General features: G+C 43.9%; 1 pseudogene; it reads right to left on the reverse strand.

Annotated features, from left to right (window-relative positions):
* Positions 1-23,516: 23,516 nt before the first annotated feature.
* On the reverse strand, positions 23,517-26,020 carry LOC133926605 (pentatricopeptide repeat-containing protein At3g61520, mitochondrial-like; annotated as a pseudogene).
* Between the last annotated feature and the right edge of the window lie 942 nt (positions 26,021-26,962).

Below are 26,962 nucleotides of genomic sequence, written 5' to 3' on the forward strand. Positions count from 1 at the left end.
GCAGCGGGTGGTGACAACAAGGTAATGGCCAATTATCTGCTAACCGTGATCGATGGACTAGCTAGGTTTTGGTTGTTCAACCTCCCTTCTAACTCGATATGATCGTGAGCCGAGTTGAAGACTCAGTTCATAGCTAGCTTTCAAGGCACATTTGAGCACCTAGGAACGGAGAACAATGTCCATCGGTTGAACCAGGGTGAGGATGAATCACTCTGAGATTTCATTCATCAGTTCAGTGATAGATGTAATATGACCTCAGACATCTCTGATGAGTCAGTCATCATTGCCAGGAAGATGGCTACTCAGAAGATCTACACGATCAAAGAGCTTTTTGAATTGGAGGACAAGTGTGCAAAGCAAGCGGAAGCCCAGCTACACGCCAAGAACCCTCAATCTAGTAAGGAAAAGCCCAATTCCTCAAAGAATGAGGGGAAGAAGAACAAACCTGTTGACAAGTGCAAGGGGCCAGATACGACCATAGCTGTAGTCGATAGGAGCAAGTCGTACAACACTGGGGACAACAAAGGCATGAGTTAAGGTGGTGGGAAGTGGTGTCCCGTCCATCGAACTAGCCAACACAACTTCGACGAATGCCATGGCATAAAAAATAAGGTCGATGAAAAGCTTAAGGCCATTGTTACTGAGCATAATAATAAACAAGCCAAGCCAAACGTTAACAGTGACGAGCCAAATTCCACGAGGCCGACCAAAGTCTAGCACACATCTTTGGAGGATCCATCGCGTATGAATCTAAGAGGTGGTACAAGGCATCGAACAAGAGGTCAATTTGGCTCTGACTAGGCTTGCTCGATACCTCAAGTGGTCGAAGGTTCCGATCACCTTCAATCAAGTTGATCACCTGCAGTTCCATACCCTGGTCGATACCTGGTCGTGATCCAGCCCACTATCCTCAACATCAAAGTTTCTCGAACATTGGTCAATGGGGGTAGTTTGTTTAACCTCATATTCGCCAAGACCCTAGACAAGGTGGGAGTTCAAAGTTCAGAGCTTAAGGCGGGACTCGAGCCTTTCCATGGCATAACACCCAACTCATCGACCATGCCCCTGGGCCAGATCGAGTTGCCGGTTACATTTGGCATGCCCGATAACTTTCATACAGAGAAGCTTACCTTCGATGTCGCGGACTTCAAGATAGCATACAACGTGATCCTGGGCCACCCAATGCTAGGTAAGTGTATGGCACTGGTGCACTATGCATACCTGATGCTTACGATCCCAAATCCCAAAGGGATCATAACTTTCACGGGAGATCAGTGTGCAGTAGTCAAATGCGATAGCAGAGCCTGGACATGGTCGAACACCTCAGTTGAGCGGCAACCACTTCTAAGGGAGCAGATTCCAAGCGTCAGAAGCACCAAGCCACTGTTGTGATCAAGAACTCCAAGCTTGTAAGTCTTGCTGGTACTTCCAAGTCCAACAATGCCGCTAAAGGTGAGACCAGTGACAGCGCTAACGATGAAAGGACTGATGGTGGCATCAAGGAAATATCCTTTGACCTGTCTGAACCAGCCAAGACGGTTAAGGTTGAGGCTAACCTCAACCCTAAATAGGAACTCAAGCTCATCACTTTCCTCTGGGCAAAACAAGACGTGTTTGTGTGGCAACTATCCGATATGCCCAGAGTCCCTAGGGTGGTGATCGAGTATCAACTAGAAGTGAAGCTCGACTCCAAACCTGTGGTGTAGAACTAACAAAGATTTACAGAGGATAGGAAATAAGCCATCAAGGAGGAGGTCGAAAAACTCCTAAAGGCGGGCTTTATTCAAAAGGTTCGTCATCCTACATGACTGGCGAATCCCATCCTCGTCAAGAAAGCCAATGACAGATGGAGAATGTGCGTCGAGTTCACCGACCTCAATAAAGATTGTCCAAAGGATCCTTTCCACCTTTCTCGTACCAGATCGTCGACTCCATGGTAGGTTGTGCATTACTATGTTTTCTAGATGTCTATTCGAGGAATCACCAAATTAGTATGGGAATAGAGGATGTGGAGAAAACTATTTTTACCACTACTTCCGGTGGACTATTCTATGTAAATATGCCTTTTAGTTTTAAATACGCAAGTGCTACTTATCAATGGTGTATACATAATTGTTTACAACCCCAAATTAGACACAATGTAGAAGCGTATGTCGAAGATATTATAGTCAAGTCTAGAACCAAAGATGCATTGATTGTCGATCTCAAGGAAACATTTGGCAACCTTAGGAAGTATCGTATGATGCTTAATCCCAAAAAATGCAAGTTTGGCATTCTATTCGGCAAGCTTCTTGGGTTTCTGATGTCAAGTCGAGGCATTGAGGCCAATTCGGGCAAAATCAAAACTCTTGACCAGATGCGGTCGCCTCAAAAACTGAAAGAAGTTTAAAAATTAACATGATGCATTGCAGCTCTTAGTCGATTAATCTCTAAGATGGGCGAGCAAGGGATGCCTTTTTTCAAGCTACTGAAAGAACACGACCGGTTCAAGTGGACAGAAGAAGCAGAGTGCACCTTCTAGGATTTAAAAAGTTGTAAGCACGGTCCTAGTGGTCGAACAGCAAAGACCCGAGAGAAAGGCCAAGTTCCAGAAACCTGTTTACTATGTGAGTGAAGTCCTACATGACGCTAAGCTACAATACCCACAAGTGCAGAAGTTGCTATATGTAGTCTTGATGTCTTCTTGAAAGCTATGACACTATTTTCAAGCACACAAGATCACCGTCATGATGACATATCCAATGAAGGATGTTATATGCAATAGGGAGGCTACTAGACGAATCGCATAGTGGACAGTCAAGCTCAATGAGTTTGACGTCGGATATGTGGCACGCACAAGTGTGAATTCATCGCCGAATGGACAAGCATTGAAGAAAGAAGGCCAAGTGTGGTCAAAGACCACTAGACGCTCTTCTTTGATGGATCGCTCACGCTTCAAGGCTCAAGGGCTGGCATTGTACTTAAATCTCCAATAGGCAACGAACTCAGGTACGTTATTCAATTTGATTTTAAAACTTTCAACAATGTAGTAAAATATGAGGGACTAGTAAATGGGTTCCGCATAGCTGAATCACTTAGAATCAAGAGACTTCTCATGAAGGGGACTCACAACTAGTCGTAAACCATGTACAAAAGGAGTAATAGTGCTCAGACGACAGCATGGCAGCTTACCTGATTGAGGTGCGAAAACTCGAGCAGAACTTTGAAGGGTTAGAAGTAACGCCCATCAGGACAAGTGACAACTCCGGTGTGGATGAACTTGCTAAACTCGCTTCTTCCCGAGTTCCGATACCTATAGGAGTCTTCATTGAGAAACTCTTCAAACCATCTGTCCCGACAATTCGGTGAACGGATGTTGCCTAACTCAACCAACAATCTAGTCCAGTCAGCAAGGTAGAACCCACATACACGGATCATGCACTACTCGAACGCAAACCAAATTGGATGACTCTGTACCAAACCTATCTCGAAGGTTGAGACATCGTTAATGATGATGCACCTGCAGAGAAAAATACTCATAAGTCCAAGGTCTACACTTTGGTAAACGACAAGCTCTATCGAAAGGGGAGTAACAGAATCTTGATGAAGTGCATCACATAGGAAGAGGGCAATAAAATATTTATCGATATCCATGGAAACATGTGTGGTAATCATGAGTCTTACCGCACCTTGGTCAAAAAAAGCTTTTCACCAAGGATTCTATTGGCTGATTACCCTCCAAGATGCTTCCGAGCTAGTCAAAAAGTGCGAGAGCTGCCAATTCTTTGGAAGGCAAACCACTCGACCAGCCTAAGGTCTACAAATAATTTCTCTTTCTTGGACTTTCTCCATCTGGGGCTTGGATATCCTGGGACCATTCCCAAGGTCCCAAGGTGGTTATAAGTTTCTATTCGTGACTATCGACATGTTCACTAAGTGGATCAAGACCGAACTAATGGGAAAGATAACCATAAAAGTGGCTAAGAAGTTCATAAGGAGTATAATTACTCTAAGGAGTATAATTACTCAATTCAGTATTTCGCATCGGATAATTATGGATAACGGTAGCCAGTTTAGAAGTGGGACCTTCACTACATTATGTGAAGAATTTGGCATAAAAATTTGTTTTGCCTCATTAACTCACCCACAAAGTAACAGTCAAGGTGAACGTGCTAGTGGTATAGTCTTGCAGGGCATCAAAACTCAAGTCTTTGATAGGTTAAAGGCTTACTCGAAACGCTGGGTGAAAGAACTTCCCCCGGTATTATGGGTCATTCGTACTTTGACTAATGAAACTTTGTTCTTTTTAGTTTATAGAGTAGAGGCAGTGCTCTCGATCGAGTTGCAGTTTGGATCATCACGAGTGGAAAGTTACTCGGAGGAAGGGCAAGAGAAGTTACGAGCACACGACATCAATTTACTCGAGGAGTATCGTGATTGAGCATCTATTCGAGCGGCTAAGTATCAACAAGTGTTGTGTAGGTATCATAGTCAATAGATTCAGCCCAGGGAACTCACTGTTGGGGATCTTGTTCTACGAAAGGTGCAGAAATAGGCTAAGTGCCATAAGTTATTACTCAAGTGGGAAGGACCCTATATAGTGGTCGAAGTTACTCGACTTAGATCAGTGCAGCTATCTACTCCAAACGGTGAGATACTCGAGCACTCATGGAATATCGACCAACTCCGAAAGTTTCATTCATAGAAAAGGTAAATTACGGGTAAGTCAATTACATTTGATTCGATTAACTACTCGATTACATACTTCTTATTTTCCATCTAACCTGCGTGGCTAGTGCAAAGTTGAGAGAAAGTATTCACCTACCTCTTACAAACAGTGCAGATACTACTCCCCCATTGAACGAGTCAAGAAACCTTCTATACTCATCCCTTGGACGGCAGTTGATCACATTGATGACTGGACGCCAGCTAGCGTAAGGGGCAAGGAGAGTGGCTGAGGCAAAGACCCTGTTGAAGCTGTTGACTGATGCTAACAATGCTGAGTGGCCTTTCGAAGGGCATGAAGGCGATTTGGCGGTTGTCAACGGAGAAGACGACCACACTTTCTCTACCACCAGAGGTTTGGAGGCTCCATCGCCGAAGACCTTGTCAGTGACCTAGTCAATGACCTCATCAAGATCACCACCATCTTCATCTCCCTCATGTGCGGCTCATGTCATCGACTCCTATGTCACTCATTCCGCGGCATCAGCATCAAGGAAACGCTGGAGGTGAAGGGTGAAGGGACGGCGACCCCTGATAGACATTTTGTTCTTTCTTTTCTTAGGCCTTTCGATCAATTCGTCCTCATCGGAAGAAACAATGATGACTCCCGGAGGAAACATGGTGAGGGGCCTTGGGGTGAGAAATCCTATCTCTTCACTTTCTAGACCGGGCTTGGGAGATGATGGTGGAGTGAAGGCCATGGCTTCAAGATCTACGAGTTCTACTAGGCATGTAGGGAGAAAGGAAGGAGATGAGGTGAAAAATCAACAGCGTCAGTTTTCTCTCTATTTATAGTCATGGAAATGGGTCGCACTATACATGCGGAGCTGTCAAGATCTGATATCGCTGTGCGTGAGAGTGAGGCCACCTTTGTTGCGCGGCACCTCTGGCGGAAGTTGAGGAGTTGTTGAAATGTTGTGACTTGTCTAATCTGTGCAAAGAGAGGTGCATAGTCATTATTGCATGTGAAATCAAAGGCTGAGGTGAAAACGAGCACGAGTGGGAGTGGGTTTTTAATGCTCACCTACCCAGTTATTCGAATACACTTGATGACCATAATATAATCTCAACCACCCACTCAGGCCTGGAGTCATCGAGTACATTGTCGAGAAATGGAAGTCATTGCTTATTCTCTACTCTCCACTCAATCCAGGTATTGAGTAGAGAGTCGGGGGCTACATCATATTTTTTCGGTGTTTCTTGCTTCACTTTCTGTTTCTTGGTTATCATACCAACCTAAGAACCGGAAGCTACATTGTATAATATCAGTGCTTATGCTCCACTTTCCACTCGAATACAGTCATGGAGCGTAGGGATAAGGGTCACATCAAGTATATTTTGGTGCATATACTCTATTATTTGCCTTGATTATCACAGCAAAACAAAGAGTCAGTGGCTACATCACATACTTTCGATGCTACAACTTTACTCTTTACTCGATCTAGTTATCAATAGTAGATAGTCAAGGGCTACAACACCATACACTTTCAATAACAAATGTATGTTCCTTTCTACTCTAAGATCGAGTAATCTTCTCATCGACCATAGAGTCGTGGGCTACATAATAATACCATACTTTTTGTAAATTTTGTATATGTCTTTTGCAAAAGATTATCTAGCTTTGCATCGACTACTTTGGATAAGAGCCAGTAGAGGCATATGTCGGGTTGATGATGGATAACTACACCTAATAAAGTATAACGGCACAAGAGATTATCAGACATCTCATACCTAATGGCTAAAAAAGGTTCTGAAGTTCTAGTCGATCCCATGTGTACCCTCTGTCGAGTTCATATCCGTATGCTGGTTAAGCATACAAGTCAGCGAAAGTTTGCAAAAGGCTGTCATGTTTTCTATTTCTAAATTTTACACTAAGTCGTTTCCTTATTATTGTAGTTATCTTGAGTGGTTACACAAGAGCCATGCATCTAACAATGTCTAGTTGAGTTTTCAGATATTAATGGATGCACAATCATTTAGTATCGAGAATGGTTATAGCACGCACTTATCAGTTATTGCATCTACTCATGTTAACTCTATTTCATCAGCAAGGGAATAGCAGGCAGTAGCATGTTAGATAAGCAAAATGATAGTACTGTTATAGACATTCCCAGATCCTAAACTAAGTTGCAAGTGTTTCTACCTAAACAGATCATTAGCTCGAGGGACTCGTCTCATTGTCATCATCAGGAAGGCTGAGTCCTAGGTGACTCGACAAAGGCAAGGACTACAGGATCGATGCTAAGAACTAATTTTGATGGTTCTTCAGTGGTACAGTTAAACCCCATTGTCACTAATGAAGTGTCGACTGCAAGGTTATAACTCTTGAGGATACCATGCAATGTAGCGGCGCTTATGGAGGCTAATTAAGTCATGCGGTAAAGCGTCTGTTCCTTCAATCCTTGGAGTTGAAACCACAACGTCCCGTTCAGCAGCAGTAGCATCTCGCTCGGAGATAGAAGCATCCTGCTCGGTTGCCATGGCCTTCCAGAATTGCCATCAATTGTTTTCATCGCATCGAAAAGAAGGGCTTCCTTGCTGTTATATGAGGACTTGAGGACTGAGGAAGTAGATAGAAAAATAACATTCGTTAGTCGCCCGATAATCAAATCACATACATGTGATCTAGGGGTGTACTTACGTTTGATTCTTTCCTGGCTGGCTTTAAGCTCCATCTAGCAGTCGTGTAGTTGTTCTTGGCGGTAGTTGCTTGAGCGCCCGTGGCCTAGAGGAGAACCTCTCTTGCTACCCAAAGGTTGTTAGTTGGGACCAATATTAAGGTTTCAGCTTTTTTAGGCTATGGGCCTTCTTCAGGTGTACTCGAGGCAGCATCTTCAACTTGAGGGGCTAGAGCTGGAGCTAGACTAACAGAAGAGATCAACACCAGATGACTGGTCGACTTGCTGGCAGTCTGGTCTTTGCCTCCTCTAGAATAGGTAGTCTATAATCATCAGAATAAGGGGAAGAGAGAAAAGCTACTAGCTGAGATTAGGATGTTGGTAATATGCCCTAGAGGCGATCGAGTTTGCGGATTGGATCTGCTAATGGGCTTTAATGTTGATTAAAGGACCATTAGGGTTTAGAGTCATAATGGGCTTTAATGTTGATTAAAGGCCCATTAGCGTGCTCTATATAAGAATAGGCAGGGGTCAAGGCGCATAGTGTTCTTCAGAAACCCTAGCCGCCTCCTATTCCCGAACTCCCTTCGAAACCCTAGCCGGGCGCGCGGTGCTAGCACACCGGCGCACGGCGATTCCATCCTTGTACGTGTGGATACCGTGGAGGCGCTGCTACTATTGCGGTGCTGATCTGCTCGGGAGTACTCGGGACGTACCCGCGAGTACTCGGAAGGTGCTCGGGACGTGCTCGGGACGAGGTTGACGATCGACTACTTGACGCGCACGACGTTGGATTGGTCTGCTCCAACTCTTCTTCCGCTGCACTGCTCGTCAAGTGGTAACGATTCATGATCCCCTACTCGCATGGCTTCCTGGTTGAATGCGGTAGAGAAAATTTATTTTGTGCTAGCGTAGCCTACCCGCAACCCTTCATAGGACTCGGGATGAACCCTTCATAGGACTCGGGACCGCCGTCGCGTACACGCATAGATTGTTGTAATAACATGATCCCATCACGACATTAGAATTCGATTCTACGCTTAACTCGTTTTTGCAGAGAATGTTGTGACTGGTATGGCCTTGTGATATGTGATGCATGTGTGTAATTTTTCATGGCCTGCGAGTCATGGTTAATTGCAGCCCAAGGCTGTCATGTTATTGTATAACGGCCTGCGTGTCGACTTGTGATGCTTCTTCTCATGTAATTTATCTAGTGCTATTAGGTGTAATAGACTAGAACAAGATCATGGAGATTTGAAGCATGATGACCCGGAGGACAGGAACCGTGGCGATGGAGATCACCATGTGAAGGGGCCATACTATGTCACAGTTAATATGATTGCCTGTGATGTTTTTATGTTCCTGTCATACTATTCTTTCATGTTTTATATGTGGTGGATATGATTTTCATGATTGAGTAGTTTCCCTCAGAAAAATCAAGAGTAATTGATGCCCTTCCAATAGCTGCACCTACAAAGGTTTTGATCATTGTGTGGTAGGTCTGCCAAAGCAGGGTGCCATCATTTATCTTAACTAGTTAGAGTGGATTTCGGACATCCACACGCATAGTATTGGTTTACTTGATAAATCTATCAAAACGGTTTTGGGCTTTGGGGCATGGTGTTGGGCGCCGGGGCATTCGATGCCACCCAACAAACAAGAGTCACATATGGATGTGATTAGCAAGGCGTTGCTTACCTATGTCACTAAGTTTCTAGCAGTGATGCCAAAGCTCACTAGAACTTAGTTGAATATGGATCTTGATCCTCTATATGTTGTTAGAGGGAAAACACATATAGTGGAGTATCTTTTGTTAAATTGTTTAATAGAAGATTCACATAGGCATAGTGCTGAACCTGCATTTTCTGTTGTAGATCATGGCACCGGCCGCTAGTAACACTTCCAGTTTTAATTTGCGATCGATTCTTGAAAAAGAGAAGCTTTCTGGAACAAACTTTATTGATTGGTATAGAAATCTGAGAATTGTTCTCAAACAAGAGAAAAAGGAATATGTTCTAGAGGTCCCCTATCCTGATGAACCAGCTGATAATGCTCCTGCCGCGGATCGGAGGGCTTATGAGAAGCACACCAACGATTCACTGGATGTTAGCTGCCTCATGCTTGCCTGTATGTCCTCTGAGCTTCAGAAGCAATATGAGAACAGGGATGCCCATGATATGATTGTGGGACTCCGAGGCATGTTTGAGAACCAAGCTCGGGCCGAGAGGTACAACACCTCAAAGTTCTTGTTTGCGTGCAGGTTAACAGAAGGCAGTCCAGTCAGTCCTCATGTGATCAAAATGATTGGTTACATTGAAAGCCTGGAAAAACTTGGTTTTCCCCTTAGCCCTGAGTTGGCTACGGATGTAATTCTTCAGTCGCTCCCTGCGAGCTTCGAGCCGTTCATTTTGAACTTTCATATGAACAGCATGGAGAAAAGCATGGCTGAATTGCATGGGATGCTAAAAACTGCTGAGGAAAGCATTAAGAAGAGCTCTAGTCATGTGATGATGGTTCAAAAGGATAGCAAGAAGAGAAAACGCAAGGACAAGGCTAAAACTTCGGATGAGATCTCGAGTTCTAAGCCTAAACCTGTTGGAAAGCCCAAGGCTAGCCCTGCCGCTTCTGACACTTGCCACCACTGCCATAAGACTGGTCATTGGCGGAGGAACTGCAAATTGTACTTGGAAGAACTCAAAAAGAAGAAGGGAAGTAAGACTTCCTCTTCAGGTATAAATGTTATTGAAATTAATCTTGCTACTTGTCCTGATGATTCATGGGTATTTGATACCGGATCAATGATTCATACTTGCAAATCGTTGCAGGGACTGAAAAGGACTAGAAAGTGTGCAAGAGGCGAATTGGATGCTCGCGTCGGTAATGGTGCAAAAGTTGCTGCGTTGGCCGTTGGCGTTTACTCCTTATCGCTACCCTCAGGATTAGTTTTGGAATTAAATAATTGTTATTATATTCCTGCCTTGGGCAAAAACATTATCTCTTCTTCATGTTTGGAAGAAGATGGTTATGAATTCATAATAAAGAACAAGTGTTGTTCGATATTTTTGAATGGTATGCTCTATGGTAATTGTCCATTAGTAAATGGATTATATATATTGGATCTTGAGGATATAACTATCTATAACATTGATACAAAGAAGCCTCGGCTTAATGATTTGAATCCCACTTTTGTTTGGCATTGTCGATTAGGTCATATAAATGAGAAGCGTATGCAGAAGCTCCATAAAGATGGTCTTCTACATTCATTTGATTTCGAATCATTTGATACATGCGAGTCTTGTTTACTTGGCAAGATGACTAAGACGCCTTTCACTGGTCGAAGTGAGAGGACAAATGAATTATTGGCCCTAGTACATACAGATGTATGTGGACCGATGAGTTCTACAGCTAGAGGTGGTTTTCAGTATTTCATTACTTTCACCGATGACTTTAGTAGATATGGTTACATCTACCTAATGAGGCACAAGTCTGAATCCTTTGAAAAGTTCAAGGAGTTCCAGAATGAAGTACAAAATCATATAGGCAAGACAATTAAATTTCTGCGATCAGATCGTGGAGGTGAATATTTGAGCCATGAATTTGGTGATCATCTAAGGCAATGTGGAATCGTTCCACAATTGACTCCACCGGGTACGCCACAATGGAATGGGGTGTCCGAGCGGAGGAACCAAACTTTGTTAGACATGGTCCGGTCGATGATGAGCCAATCTGATCTTCCATTGTCCTTCTGGGGATACGCTCTAGAAACTGCTGCTTTCACGTTAAACAGGGTTCCATCTAAGGCTGTAGAGAGGACACCATATGAGATATGGACCGGGAAGCGTCCCGGATTGTCTTTCCTTAAGATATGGGGTTGTGAGGCTTATGTAAAACATTTGTTGTCTGATAAGCTCACTCCCAAATCTGATAAATGCTTCTTTGTGGGGTATCCTAGGGAAACCAAAGGATATTATTTCTATAACCGGGAAGAAGGCAAAGTGTTTGTCGCCCGGAATGGTGTCTTTCTTGAGAAAGAGTTTCTCGCGAAGAGAGTTAGTAGGAGCACGGTGCAACTCGAAGAAATTCGGGAACCACTTGAAAGTGTTTCAGCTCCTATTGAACCACAACTCGGTATGCAAGATGTTGCAGAACCTGTTGTCGAGACACGAGCCCTACGTCGGTCGGAAAGGTTCAGTCGTGCACCCGAGCGGTTTATGTTCCTAACCACGGGGCAGCACGACATATTATTGTTGGACAATGATGAACCTAAGACTTACTCGGAAGCAATGGTGGGACCAGACTCCGAAAAATGGCTTGGAGCCATGAGATCCGAGTTAGAATCCATGAGAGAAAACCAAGTTTGGAACTTGGTCGATCCACCTGATGGTGTGAAAACTATCGAGTGTAAATGGGTTTTTAAGAAAAAGATAGACGTTGATGGAAATGTTCACATCTATAAGGCACGATTGGTGGCGAAAGGTTTCAGGCAAATTCAAGGTGTTGATTATGATGAAACGTTTTCGCCCGTCGCAATGCTAAAGTCTATTCGGATTCTCCTAGCAATTGCTGCATATTTCGACTATGAGATATGGCAAATGGATGTCAAAACTGCTTTCCTTAATGGAAATCTAAGTGAGGATGTGTACATGACACAGCCTGAAGGTTTTGTCAATCCGAAAAATGCTGGGAAGATTTGCAAGCTGCAAAAGTCCATCTATGGACTAAAGCAAGCTTCTCGGAGTTGGAATCTTCGTTTTGATGAAGTGATCAAAGGGTTTGGTTTCATCAAGAATGAAGAAGAGCCTTGTGTTTACAAAAGGACTAGTGGGAGCGCACTTGTGTTTCTGGTCTTATATGTGGATGACATATTATTGATCGGAAATAATATTCCAATGCTCGATGCTGTCAAATCTTCATTGCAAAAGAGTTTTTCAATGAAAGATTTAGGAGAGGCAGCATACATATTGGGCATAAAGATCTATAGAGATAGGTCGAAAAGACTAATCGGATTAAGCCAGAGCACGTACATTGACAAGGTATTGAATCGGTTCAATATGCAAGATTCCAAGAAAGGTTTCTTGCCAATGTCACATGGCATCACTCTCAGCAAGAATCAATGTCCTAAGACATCTGATGAGCTCGAGAGGATGAGTGCGATCCCGTATGCTTCTGCTATCGGGTCCATCATGTATGCTATGTTTTGTACACGCCCAGATGTCTCCTATGCTCTAAGTGTTACGAGCAGATATCAATCGAACCCAGGTGAATGTCACTGGGCTATAGTAAAGAGTATCCTCAAGTACATGAGAAGAACTAAGGATATGTTCCTAGTCTATGGAGGTGAGGAGGAGCTCGTTGTAAATGGTTACACCGATGCTAGCTTCCAAACCGACAAGGACGACTCGAGATCGCAGTCTGGTTTTGTGTTCTGCCTCAATGGAGGTGCGGTGAGTTGGAAGAGTTCCAAGCAAGAAATGGTTGCTGATTCCACAACGGAGGCCGAGTATATCGCAGCTTCGGAAGCTGCAAAAGAGGCTGTTTGGATCAGAAAATTTGTTTCTGAGTTGGGTGTGGTCCCTAGTGCGTCCAGTCCAATGGACCTCTATTGTGACAATAGTGGTGCCATTGCACAAGCCAAGGAGCCTAGGTCGCACCAGAAGTCCAAGCACATACTTCGGCGCTATCACCTCATTCGAGAGATTATTGATAGAGGTGATGTAAAGATATGCAAGGTGTACACGGATTCGAATATTGCTGATCCGTTGACGAAGCCTCTCCCACAGCCCAAGCATGAGGCACACTTGAGCTCTATGGGTATTAGATACTTGCGGGATAGACTCTAGTGCATGTGAGAGAATGTGTTCTGTCTATGCTAATGTACTTTTGGATAATTGTTATCTGGTTCCATGAATAATTATCATTTACATTGATCAGCAAGTATGTGACTTGTTTGTGAAACTCTTTGTTTTTATGATGTTATTCTAAATAGTCCCTAATCTCATATCATTGTGTGGGACAATAATGATTTATAGATTAGCACATTTGACTGAATGATGATCATGTTTCACGGATCATAGATATGGAGATATCAAATCAGTAATGTGGACACATGTTAGAGAACATGATGTTGGATAGACCCACCCTGAGATACTGCTGGGATTGTTATTTTTAATGTGCCATCAGTTGTTATCTCAAATGGTGTACCTACAGAATCCTTTGACCTGAGATCATCATTGATTCCAGAATGTGTAGTAACACACTTAGGGGCTTCCAAACGCTATTCCGTAACTGGGTAGTTATAAAGATTGCTTTCGGGTATGTTATGAAACATGTCGTGGGATGTGAGTGATCAAGATGGAATTTACCCCTCCTAAATAACGGGAGAGATATCTCTGGGCCCCTCGAGGTAGTTGGATTGGAAAGTGCATGGCCATGCCAATGTGATTAAAGAGTTAATCATGGTGAATCCACTACTTGATCGAGTGAATGGTCGAGCTATCACAAGGGTGGCACGAATCTCGCCTTGAGCTTGACTGGTATCGTGTGGTAAAGGGATTGGTGCATGAGTATATCAAGGTTCAGCCGATATGATCTTTGTGTGCATTCGGGAGTCAATATGTCCTGCTAGGTACCGCTATTGACTTGCAATTCGGAAAAGGGTTTCCGGATAGCGGCCGTTTACACATGAACCTAACGGGTCACACACTTAAGGGGATGGAATATAAAACTTGTGCTGACTCTAGTGCAAGTGGGAGATTGTTGGTAATATGCCCTAGAGGCGATCGAGTTTGCGGATTGGATCTGCTAATGGGCTTTAATGTTGATTAAAGGACCATTAGGGTTTAGAGTCATAATGGGCTTTAATGTTGATTAAAGGCCCATTAGCGTGCTCTATATAAGAATAGGCAGGGGTCAAGGCGCATAGTGTTCTTCAGAAACCCTAGCCGCCTCCTATTCCCGAACTCCCTTCGAAACCCTAGCCGGGCGCGCGGTGCTAGCACACCGGCGCACGGCGATTCCATCCTTGTACGTGTGGATACCGTGGAGGCGCTGCTACTATTGCGGTGCTGATCTGCTCGGGAGTACTCGGGACGTACCCGCGAGTACTCGGAAGGTGCTCGGGACGAGGTTGACGATCGACTACTTGACGCGCACGACGTTGGATTGGTCTGCTCCAACTCTTCTTCCGTTGCACTGCTCGTCAAGTGGTAACGATTCATGATCCCCTACTCGCATGGCTTCCTGGTTGAATGCGGTAGAGAAAATTTATTTTGTGCTAGCGTAGCCTACCCGCAACCCTTCATAGGACTCGGGACGAACCTTCTTGGAATCAGAAAGTGTGAAATGATGCTTGACTTTTGCCTTTTAGTTGTTACTTTCTTCGTCATTGAACCAATAATAAGGGTCGGCTGTGTTGAAGAAGTGACTTGGGAGCCAGATGAAGCCAAGGCATCCGTAACCTGTAAAGAATTAGCCAACAATATTTTCTCTAGGCTTATTGAGTGGGTCCCTAAAATGGATAACCAATTAAAGGCGATGACTCGATGGGATTTACCCCTTTAGTCAAGTTATCAGACGTAGCTGTCTCTCGAGGTGGCAATCACGAGGATGCACCAGATGTCCCTTGAGGAAGGCCACCCGTGTGGACTTGGTGTCAGTAGGCATATGCTCGAAAAACAGAAAAACTAGTGACTACTAGAAGATTTAATCTCAGTACCTGAGGACTTCTTCGCTTGTGCTTGAGGGGGCGTTGGATCATACAACAGATCGAAGGACGGGATAATCTCTTTGATTGAAGGGACCCTTTGACCCCTTGATCAGCTGGTACTTTCTCCTGATCACCAGAACTAATGGGGGGAGCATTGTAAAGATCAAATACCTCATTCATAAGGATGTGCTCTTGACGGAAGACTGGAACCTGGGGTCAGAGAAACAAATCAAATCAAGTAAACCACAATCAGCCTTGCCTTCCTACTTAAGAAATTCCCACCTCCGGTCGAGAATTCGCAAGGGAGTAGGGCAGAATGTGACATTATGATGCTTCATCAGAGAAGAGCTTGTTTAGCTAAGCAATAACATCTTGCGAAGATAGAGCTATGCAAAATAAGTCTTACATCCAGTCGTATCCTTGGAGCTACCTTTTTCTCCACTAAACTCTCAGGCTAGGCGCTCTCGTGCCTTCAAGGGGCTCAACCTTTGACTGATGAAGTTCTTGGCCACATGCTACCTGGTTAAGCCATATTATCTTAGCATGCCAATTTTATTGGTATAGTAGGAAGTTGGTCAATTCATGATGTTTCTTCATTCAAGATGAAATCTGGTGGGGAAGGAGGCTTCTATAGACTAAGACAAAACAAACTGGGTCAGGGTGACATAAAAACCAATATTTTTTCCATTCTCTCGACCAGGTGGAGATTAGGGGGACTAGGATATAGGAATTCTTCATTTCATTCCTTAGTTGGAAACCACATCATCCAATACACTTATTCTCCTTAATCCTTTTCATTTGGTAAAAGTATTGGAACAGATTTAAACTCAGCTCAATGCCAGGGAAGGCTTCGCAAAGATGAACAAAAACACTAAGTATGGTAATGGAGTTTGGGTTCAAGTGGTGAAGTTAGATTTAGTACCAATCGAGTACATTGAGGAAAAACTTAGAAGGAGGGACATTGAATCCACAACAGAAAAATGATTCAAAAACCATAAACTCGTGTTCAAATTTGCAGGTTGGAAACTCCTCACCAGTTGCAGGCCTCCATTCAACTAGATCAAGGGGAGGCACTATTCCTTCAACCTTAAGCTCCTTTAGCCTTGATCCTTGCATTGATGAGACTGTTCATGTCTCGGTTAAGAACCTTGTCTCGTCTAGCTGCTTGGGTGAGGCACCGGCGACATCTATGTCAGACTGTTTCTCCGACAAAGGAGCTGAGGTCTTTGAAGGAGAATCAGAATCCATGGATCTAAATTTCTACAGCAGTGGCGTGTGTTTGGACGAAGAGAAAGGGTGGTTTGTGTGAATAGACTGGTGATGAGAGCAAGGAATGACTGCTACAGTTCCGGCTAGTATGGATAAATAGCCCGAAACTTATCATCTTTTTTGGTAATCATTCCCATTTATGCAGCACCTAGATCGGCGTGAAAAGCAGGATAATGATGTTGTGCGAATCTCTACATGCCCGTCTAAGTGCATTTAATGCGCTTATACCCATTGTCTCAAATTTTGAAAAGTTTTTTAATTCTATTCAGAGACAGATATCGAGAAATCGATATCACTTGCCCTTATTGAGTCTCGAGTGCGAATAACAGCAGGGCATTCGACCCAAAAGCATTTTCACTCGATACTCAGAATAGAGCCTCTTCTTATTCGATTCTTTTGACTATGAGTTCGATCTACCTTACTCGACTAGGCTTGGACTTGGTGGTACTCGAGTAGGCGCTTGCAGAAATCCTTACCGCTGAGTAGTTAAGGGGCTACTGTTGAATATCTAACTATGTGGTATATATACATAAAAAGTATACCATATACGGATAGGATATGTCATGAGTATACTTAACAATTCCAGATATTATGGAACCAAATCTACGGTACCTGATACGCCTAAAATCTAGAAGGTGTATATTAGAAAGGCCTCGATTGCTTACCCAAGTCGATAAGACTAGTATCCAAGACAGATCTATCTACTTGGACGATAAGAAAAAGAACTCCTTATCAACTACTGCTGGGTAGGAACTAGTACATCACCTCTATATAAGGAGGAAACCTAGACCCCCAGTGGAGACTCTCTTTCTCTCGGATACTGGAGGCATGCATCAAGACCTTAGTGCAGGAGGAATTCAACGACTTTGATCTTAGATTAGAGTAGATCCGATCTACTCTTATAATATGTTAGCCATATTGCTTGTACTCGAATGAATATATATACATAATCATCCACACAGAACATAGGGTATTACTCCAACTGAATACCCGAGTTTGTATACATTGCATGTGTCTCGCTTCATATTTGATCTTTTATCCATGAAAGTAACTCATTATTTTCAGATACATTATCAGAAACAATCATAGACAAATCTATCACCTCCCTGCACTACTGTTAATACAGAAAAGTTTGCACATTTTCTCCACTGTTTAGCTCTAAACTCAGTCGCTGATCAATATGTCGCCACTGGATTTTACACGGTGTCACAAATATAATATATTGATCAGCTAAGAGGTCTGCAAAAACTGTGATGCACTCACGTTTGTTTGTGCCGTTGCCTCCCCCTCTGTTTTCCAAGGCTTCTCTGCTTAAACAGCAACGCTGATCGAAACTACCGTACATTACGGGAGGTATGGAACGGGATTTCCCTCACCGACTAGAGCAGCGCATCACTGAAGTTGTCCGTTCCATACCAACTTGGTTTTTCGCTGACATTTATTGCTCATGACCTCCCAGTAGCACAAGAAACAAATGGCAGGAGCAAGTCAGCACACATGGCTGTCATCAGCTGACAAAATGTGTACCACCGCCAGCCTCGCTAAGGGTTCAGTTTACATTTGATCTCTGCTCCAGTTTGAATGCTTACTGGTTGCCGTTAGACTCAATTCTCGATTCTTTATAAGAAATTCTCCTATTAAGAAACGAAGATAGGGAGATTTTGTCCCTCACAAATTTATAAGGGAACGGAGACGGAAAGACGTTCTCTATCTCTACTTCCCGTTATATTCTCAATATCACATATATACATATTTTTCTTAATATATAAATATACAAATATTACATTGCGTAGAGTAAATAATAAATTATTTCTATTCTTTTTTGTCTAACCTACGATATTTAATCAATCTTGTATTAACTACCCATATGTATCGATAAATTACTTATTTATATTACGTACACATTGTTAATATATAAAAATAATCAAATATAATTTAATTTTACATCTCTATTGGGAACCTGATATCCGTAAAATTCTCCGCAGAGATGGAATGAGAGAAATCTTTTCCCCGATAATTAAATAGGGATAGGGATGCGGAAGCATTCCTCGATGAGGATTGGTCCGTTGGCATCCTTAATTGCGTTGGAGTCTTTTTTTTTTTTCTTTTTCTTTTTTGGCGCGGCCAATGAGTTCCCTTTTACGGGAGATTTGCTGGCAGAACTGCATGCAATTATCTTGTTGACATTCGAATGGCCAAGACACTAAGATAATAATCTATTGTTTGAGATGTCCACGTGTGCCTTTGTTTATGGTACTCAACATTTTACAAAGTTTGTTACTTGTACTTGAAGTATATGCTTAGATAAAAGAGCACTGCACTGGAAAAGTCAAGCTAAGAGATTTAAAAAATAGAGCTCTTTTCGTGATTGCCTACTTCAGCTTCATGTTTGTACGGCTCTTACTCTTCAAAATTCTTAAAGTAGACCTAACTCCAATTGGAGGTTAAATCGTAACGCTGTTCAGAACACAGGGTTCTCTTTGACGTGCACCTAAGGTTTAGCAAGACGAGTATGGATTCAAAGATGCACCACTCTGTGACACAATGTTAATCCTTGCTTACACAGATATTTGTCCATATAAGCTAAAAACTAACAAGGTGAAGGTGAATTAATAGTTAACTTGCTATGATGGACCATGGCGCACGACACCTCTATGACTGCAATTGTAGAGCCACTGTTACCTCAATTGTGCCGTTCTCTCCGATATGTTCACTGAAGATTGATAGTCCCAATATGTTCACTGAAGATTGACAGTCAAGCCAACCACAAACATTGGCAAGCAAAGATGGTATAAGGCTGAGGTACAGTGAGTAGAGCAGCAGTTTCTCCAAATGAACAGCCATATTCAAACTGGAAACAGTATAAACCTGCACGATTAGACCTTTTTCATCTTTCCTCGAAAGAGAACAGATTTTTTATGTGGCAGTTATATTTTATCTGACAATCAGAAGTGAACAGCAATGGTTTGCCATGTGCCACAGATGCCAGAAGCAACCTCATTGATGCTAGTGCTAGAAATTGTTAACAATCGAGATATTAAAGTTGGTCCATATCTCCAGCTAAAAATCTTTTTTTTAACGAGTCGGTAGGAGAGATGCCCGTTATATTATAACGAAAAGAAGGTCCGACGGGCATCAATGTTACTTGTTTATACTATGCACACATTGTTAACCCGACCCATACCCGAAGTACTAAACGGGGAAAAACTTAAACCTGAACCCAAACCCGTCGGGCACCTGTTGGGTTTCGGACGCCCATCAGGTTCAGGCTATCGGGCGTGAGCTTGACCAGGCCAGCGTCGCTGGCGCACGCAGAGACAACACGGCCACTCGGCGTGTTACTGACGAACGGAGGCGGTGCATCGGTGAATCGAAGACACCAGCAACTCCGGTGGGCGATGGGAAACTTTCTAGGTAGCTCACAACAAGTGAACCCGACTGGAGTATGACCACAACGCGCACAGTGGCCCAATGGCCTTCGGCCCTCGTGAAAGACCACGCTGGCGGCAGGCAACCCTTGAATAAATGCGACAAAATGTTCAGTGGAACATGGGGAAGCTCACGATGCACTCATACGATGGGGGTATGGGCTTATGCGGTGGCTTGACTGTGAAGGAGTCGAGATGGTCGAACACGAAGAAGAGGGAGGCGGGTGAAAGTGCATTTAGGCCTCCTATGTGGGTTTTGGATTATTGATGACAAACGATTAAGGGACTAATGAGTTTGCTGAAGTTATGAACAGGTTTTAAATCCTATTGGTTAAGATAAGAGATGTTGGCATCCCTCAAAAAGAAAAGAGAAACGGCGTATAGTTACTCGATAGGCTTTAATTTATTTTATTTTGAATTTGAGTTAAGGATAATCGTACTATCAAGAGGGATGCATATTGATAGTCTTGAAAATGTCTCAGTGCTCAAAATATCCTTTTAGAACCAAAAGATGAGAGACACAATCACTTACGGACACCGGGAAATAGTTTTTGTTGTCTGAGCCCGGAGTCTCCGGGTGGACCCGGATACTCCGGACTCTGTTCAGTTGGCCGAAGTTTCTGAGTGAGACTCCACTAGAGAGTCTCGGTTTGAGTCTAAGAAACTCAACCCGGAGTCTCCGGGTTAGCCCGGATACTCTGGGGTTCTGTTTGTGACCGAAGTCTCTGAGTAAGACTCCACTAGAGAGTCTCGGGTAAGCCTTGTGTGCTTAACCCGGAGTCTCCGAGTTAGCTCGGATACTCCGATGTTCTGTTAGTAGCCGGAGTCTTCGAGTGAGACTTCGCCAGAGAGTCTTGGTTTGAGTCTAAGAAACTCAACCCGGAGTCTCCGGGTTAGCCTGGATACTTCGGGGTTCTGGTTGTGGCCGGAGTCTCCGAGTGAGACTCAACCAGAGAGTCTCGGATAAGCCTTGTGTGCTTAACCCAGAGTCTCCGAGTTGGCCCTGATGTCTCTGAACCCTCCGGAAAGGCTCTGGACAGTGTATTTGCCTGAGTTATCGTGTGTTACCCGGAGTCTCCGGGTGAACCCGGATACTCCGAGTCAGTTCAAAATAGACTGTAACGGCTAGTTTTTTTTAAGTGAGCTATAAATACCCCACACCCCCCCCCCTTCTTGGGGTGCTACTGAACCAACTCGTGGACAAATACTTTCAAAGCCATTCAATAGCCCTCCTAACTCCTCTAAAGCTTAAACTTGTGCAAGATTTGGAGATTAGATTTTGGGAAGTGAGTTTGAGTGATAGAAAGCAAAAATCCACTCTTGAGCACTTGAGGTCATCAACGAGCTTTCGATTCGCATTATTTTCTCTTGGAGTTGTGAGCTCCTAAACGGCAAGGCGTCACCTGAAGAGCACCTAAATTTGTGGAGTACCCCAGAAAGTTTGTATTACCCTCGTTGATTTGAGTAAGAACCCTCGCTTGATCTTTGTGGTCGTTTGGGAAAGAAAAGGGTTGGAAAAGACTCGGCTCTTTGTGAGCTCCTCAACGGAGACGTAAGCACCTGTTTGTGAAGTGGCCGAACTTCGGGAACAAATTCTTGTCCACTTCACTTTGTTGCACATTTACTTGTTTTAGTTTATCTTTGGGGATTTTTCCGATCTACTTGTTTGTGTGCTTGTGACTGCAGGATATTGGTGATAAGGTACTTAGACCTCCTTTAGAACCTGTAGTAACCTATAGAATCACTTAGATTTACTCAACAGTTCTTTAGTTTCGTTTTCTTGTATAATCCGTACTATCCGGATAAGACCGAAGTATCCGAGTTCTGTATAACCCGGAGTCTCTGGATTAACCCGGAGTATCTGGATCCAGTAATCCGCTGTCGAGTTTTTAAATTTCAAGAATCGCCTATTCACCCCCCTCTAGACGACATCTCGTACATTTCAATTGGTATCAGAGCCTAACCTTCTACAAAGCTTCACCGCTTGGAGGATTTGAAGATGTCGGCATCCAGGGAGAAAAGCTCGAAGAGTCCGAAGTGTGAAACTTCGGGTGGTGGCTCAAGAAGGCCCATGGATTCGGGCAATGTTTCAACAACTGGTGGCTCCAAAGATAGAAGGGGAGTCGAATTTAATTTGATTATAGTAAATTGAATTATCCTTCTAACAACTTCATCTCCGTGCCTTCTGAGTGTGCGTCGTTCTTTGATGATACACATTACGCCGCTTGGAGGCACAAGATGAAGATGCATCTAATCTCGCTCCATACGAGTATTTGGAAGATTGTGTGTGTAAGTCTCGACTTTCCGACAGAAGATATTGAACTCACACCCGAACAAGAGCAAGCAATCGATCGAAATGCTCAAGCAACAAGCATTCTCCTTAGTGCCTTAGGCCCTGAGGAATTCAACAAGGTGGATGGACTTAAGGAGGCTAAAGCAATTTAGGATACACTCTAAGTCTCCTATGAAGGCACCACAAGTGTGAGAGAGTCCAAAATAAAATTACTTAAAGGAAAATTGGAAAGATTCGTTATGGAGGATGATGAAACCCCTCAAGCCATGTATGACCGAATAATGGTGTTGGTGAACAAGATAAGAGAGCTTGAAAGTGAAGAGCTCGATGATCATAAGGTGGTGAGGAAGTTGCTTAGAGTCTTTGCACCAAAAAATCCCACCTTGGTCACACTCATCCGAGAAAGAAAGAACTATAAGAGGCTCACACCAAGTGACGTACTTGGAAGGATCCTTGCTCATAAGCTTATGAAGGAGGAGGCCAATGAAGTAAAAAATCTTGCAAAGCAAAGCTCAACCTCCAAGAACAAAGAATTTGCATTCAAGGCAAGGAAGAGCAAGCAAATCGAACAATCAAGTTCAAGTGTGATGAAGACTCGGATGGTGAAGAAATAGTATTCTTTGTAAGAAAATTCAAAAAAATTATGAAGAAGGGTGGCTATAGTAAGTACAAGAAAGACATGCCTAAGAAAATAACATTCAAGAGAATGTGCTATGAGTATGATGAAGTTAGTCACTTTATCGCCAAGTGTCCTATCGCCGAGTGTCCTAACAAGAAGAACAAGGATAAAAAAGAAAAGAAGAACAAGACTTTAAAGAAGAACAAATACAAGACTCACAAGAAGAAATACTCGAGTCAAGCTCACATTGGAGAGGAGTGGGATTCCAACTCCGACTCCGATGATGAAGGAGTCGCCACCATCGCCATCCATACCTCTACACCGACAAAGTCACTTTTTGATGACATGAGCGATAACGACACGTCCAAGTGTCTCATGACTAAAGGGCGCAAGGTAAAATCACAATTCAAACTCCTAGATAATAATAGTGGTTGTGAAAGAATGTTTAAAGGTCTTAGCAAAAATATTATGTCTAAAATAAAAGATCTCATAGAAACAATAGAGTCAAGAGAAGATCCTCGAGAAGCAAGAGGACTTACTCATCCTTGAAAATGAGAGAAACCTTAAACTTGAGGAGATCCTTGATAAAGAGAAGGAAAAGGTTGAGAAATTGATCAAATGTCTTGATTTGGCCAATGCCTCTATTACTAGCCTTGAGAGTAATAAACACTTCAAAAGAAACTATCATGTTTGAATGAAACTCATAAGACTCTTGATATGCAAATTGATACTCTTAAGAATAGCACATCCATCTCTAATGATGCAAACTTACTCCTTAGTGCCTCCACTAGTAATGGTTGCTTTCGATACTATAATATCGATATAAATGCTTGTATTACTAATGTCGAATCTTTGCAAGCATAAAAAAAGAAAAATGAGGCTCCCAAACATTAAAAATGCATGCATGTGCTCCTAACTTCTTATTCTTTACTAAGTGAATTTATTCAACATTACTGGATGAAGAATAAGAACCTCATTTGATGTACATAGCCAAATGTCAAGCACGCCCTGGTCCCTTGGTCGATGTTCACTTCAACTTCAACTACCATCTAATGAGAGCTAGAGTGATGAGGCCTTGGCTTGCAAATAAAAAAATTTGCATTCTTCAGTAACTAAACTTGTCACTGCAATACCAGACAAAGGAACTGAATAAGTGCCCAACAAACACATTCATGATTAGCAGCAAGGGAATAACCTGGTGAGTTGCCACAACATGTACTAAAAAAAACCGCTCTGAATTAAATCTACTCAGCCAATTGTGATCAAGGGGCACCATAAATAACGCCAGCTATGATTTAGAAACTGGTTTTCTAAGTCTCATGTAGGACTGTAGGCACAGTCAATTCTGATCTTCCCATTACAAATTAAATCCAAATATTGCAACTCTTAGCTTATCTGACGCAAAACTCAATTCTCCATTCACAGAGCAGCATGCAAGACAGATTTCATGGTGCCAAATAAGCCCCCATGCTGTCACATGGTAATCCTTTTCGATCCACTATGATCCCTCTGCTGCATGAAAGGTTTTAATCTGTCTGTTTCACCAGTGCCAAGTTAACTATTACATGAGAACATCCATAGTCACATAATCAGGAGTGCACCTCTCTTCTATCATCTGGTTCATAAAGTTCAAAAGCCTTATCCAGCATGTTCTTATCTCGAAGGCGCTTCAATATCACGTTGTAGGTTGTTACATTTGCAGGCACATGCTTTTCACCCATCTCATCAAACAGCTTGATAGCTGAGGCAGAATCTCTGTTCTTGAAGAGGAAGTCAATAAGGGTATTGTATATCACGGTGTTGAGCTGAATCCCAGACTCATCCATAGACCTGAAAATCCTTAATGCCTCATCAATTTTACCAAATTTGCAATATCCATATACAAGTGTACCAAAAGTAATCACAGAAGGCTGACAGACATCATCAATCATCTTTACCAATAATTCATCTACAGCCAAGAAATCTCCTGCTTTGCACGAACCAGACAGCAAGGTATTGTAGGTGTACACAACTGGCTGAAGGCCAGTTCCTTTCATCTCCCCAACTCATAAGCATCACGCAACCTTTTCTTTCTGCAAAATCCGCCAATCAAGATGTCGTACGCCTTTGCGTCCAGCTTTAAGCCTTCCTTCTTCATCGAAGACGCCATGGTGCAAGCATCCTCCAACCGCCCGGCTTGTGTTAATCCTGATATCATGGCGAAGTACATGATTGCATCTGGTGGATGCCCTTGGTCCACCATCTCATTGAACAACTCCATGGCCATGCCCACGTTGTTGCAGTGGAGGAAAGCCCGAACTAAAGTGCTATAGGTCGCAGCATTGCCCCTGGCATCTGGCCAAGCTGTCCTCTTCTCCCGGAAGAACTCCAGCGCGGCTCCAACCCACCCTACCCGGCAGGAGCCACCAACAACGGTGTTCATTGTGACAACTTTCGGCGCCACTCCATCCCTCTCCATCCTCCCCACCACCTCACAAGCCATGCCAACATCGCCCATCCAGCAGTACGCATCAGCCAAGCAGTTATACGTAACTGTGTTGGGCGCACACCCATACACGTGCCTCATCCACTCCTCCACGAACACGGCGGCCTCCTGGAGGCTAGAGCCTCCCGGTCTTGCACAGCCCATCTAATACAGTGTTCATAATCACAATGTCTGGGTGGACGTCCGAACCTGGGCTGGACATTCCGTCGAGCACCCTGATTGCGTCCCCAACGCGGCCAGCCTTGCACAGAGCGTTGATGAGTATCCCGTAGGTGACGACGTCAGGCCGGACGGAGGCATCCAGCATGGAGGTGAACAGCTCGGTCATGCCGTGCAGATCGCTGGTCCGGGCGAGAGCGGCGAGGAGGGAGTAGAAGGCGGAGACGTCCGGCGCCGGCTCGCCCGCGGCGAGGGAGGCGCGGAGGAAGCTTGCGGCGTGGGCCGGGGAGGGAAAGCGCGCGAGGAGCGTGGTGAGCGGCACGGAGGGAGGCGGGAGGCGGTGCTGTGCCGGAAGGGAGTGGAGGAGCGCGAGGGAGGCCGAGTTGAGCGCGTGGCAGGGCGCGGCGAGGAGGGAATAGAGATCGGCGGTGAGGCTGAGCATGGAGCGGGGGAGGGAGAGCGCGGAAGCGGAGGGGGGCTGCGTGGAGAGGAGGTCGACGAGGAGGGAGGCCGCGGTGGGGGTCGGGACGGGGGCGGGTGCAGAGGCAGAGGAGGAGAGGCGCCGATTGGGGTGGAGCTTGTGGACAGAGGCCGCGAGCGGCCGGGTTGAAGACATGGTGGAACGCGGCGGTGGTGGCGGTGGCGGTGGCGGCTCGGGAAGGAGGAGGCGAATGGGCCGGCCGTGGAGGTGGGGAGGTCTGAGGTCTCTGTACTGTGCTCGGCAACGGTAACCGGCGAGCGCGGCGGTGCGTCCTAAGCGGAAGGACATCCTCCAAGGGCCTGTTTGTTTCAACTAGGGATTCTGAAAAGCAGCTTATAAAAACTGGATTGTTAAAAGCTGAATTGTGAAAAGCTGGATTGTGAAAAACTTTTAGACTGTAGATTCTAAAAAAATTTAATAGACAGTTTAGTAAAATGGACTTTCACAATCTATCAAAAGCTGAGGAAAACCAGCTTCTCAGATTCTCACAATCCAACCAGCAGATTTTAAAAAGCTATAACCAAAAACTGCCTATTTGTTTCAGCTTCGGATTATAAAAGCTGAAAATCAGAATCCGCAGCTGAAACAAACAGAGCCTAACTTAACTGCAACGTGACATGTCACTGAAATGTGGGCCAATTTTCAGTGGCCCCGTCTTAAGCGAAACTGAGTTTCTGAAGTTTCCGATTGGTGGGCTTTTTCGACAAGTGGGCCCAAATAGTAAATACTTAGTCCTTGGGCTAAAGTGTCACGGGCTGTTGTTGGGCCGTCCATTTATATGGCTGTGGTGATGACAATCTAATCGAAATTTCTGGTTCACGTGTGCCCACGTGCAGCCTAAGTCACAGCCAGCAGATGGGTTGTGTGGAGGCGAGGCGCGGCGCGGCCTATGGGCAAAGGCCACAGGGGGGCACAGGATGCCCAGGTGGGGCTGGGTGAGGTCTAGGTGAAAAGTTTGTGCTGAATAATTTTTTTCCATAACTTTTCTCAGTAATTTTTTTAATAATTTTTTTAAAAAAACTTTTTGGTACTTTTTTTTAAAAAAATTTGCTCAAAAGTTTTGAGGCAATTTTTTCTCAAAACTTTTTTATTAAAACTTTTTCTCAAAACTTTTGCTCAAAATATTTTTCTCAAAACTTTTCTCACATTTGAATTAGCACACTACAAGTTGGCACGTGTTTTAGATAAAAAGAAGTCCTCT

This window comes from Phragmites australis, chromosome 8 (assembly GCF_958298935.1).
Source record: "Phragmites australis chromosome 8, lpPhrAust1.1, whole genome shotgun sequence".
NCBI lineage: Eukaryota > Viridiplantae > Streptophyta > Magnoliopsida > Poales > Poaceae > Phragmites > Phragmites australis.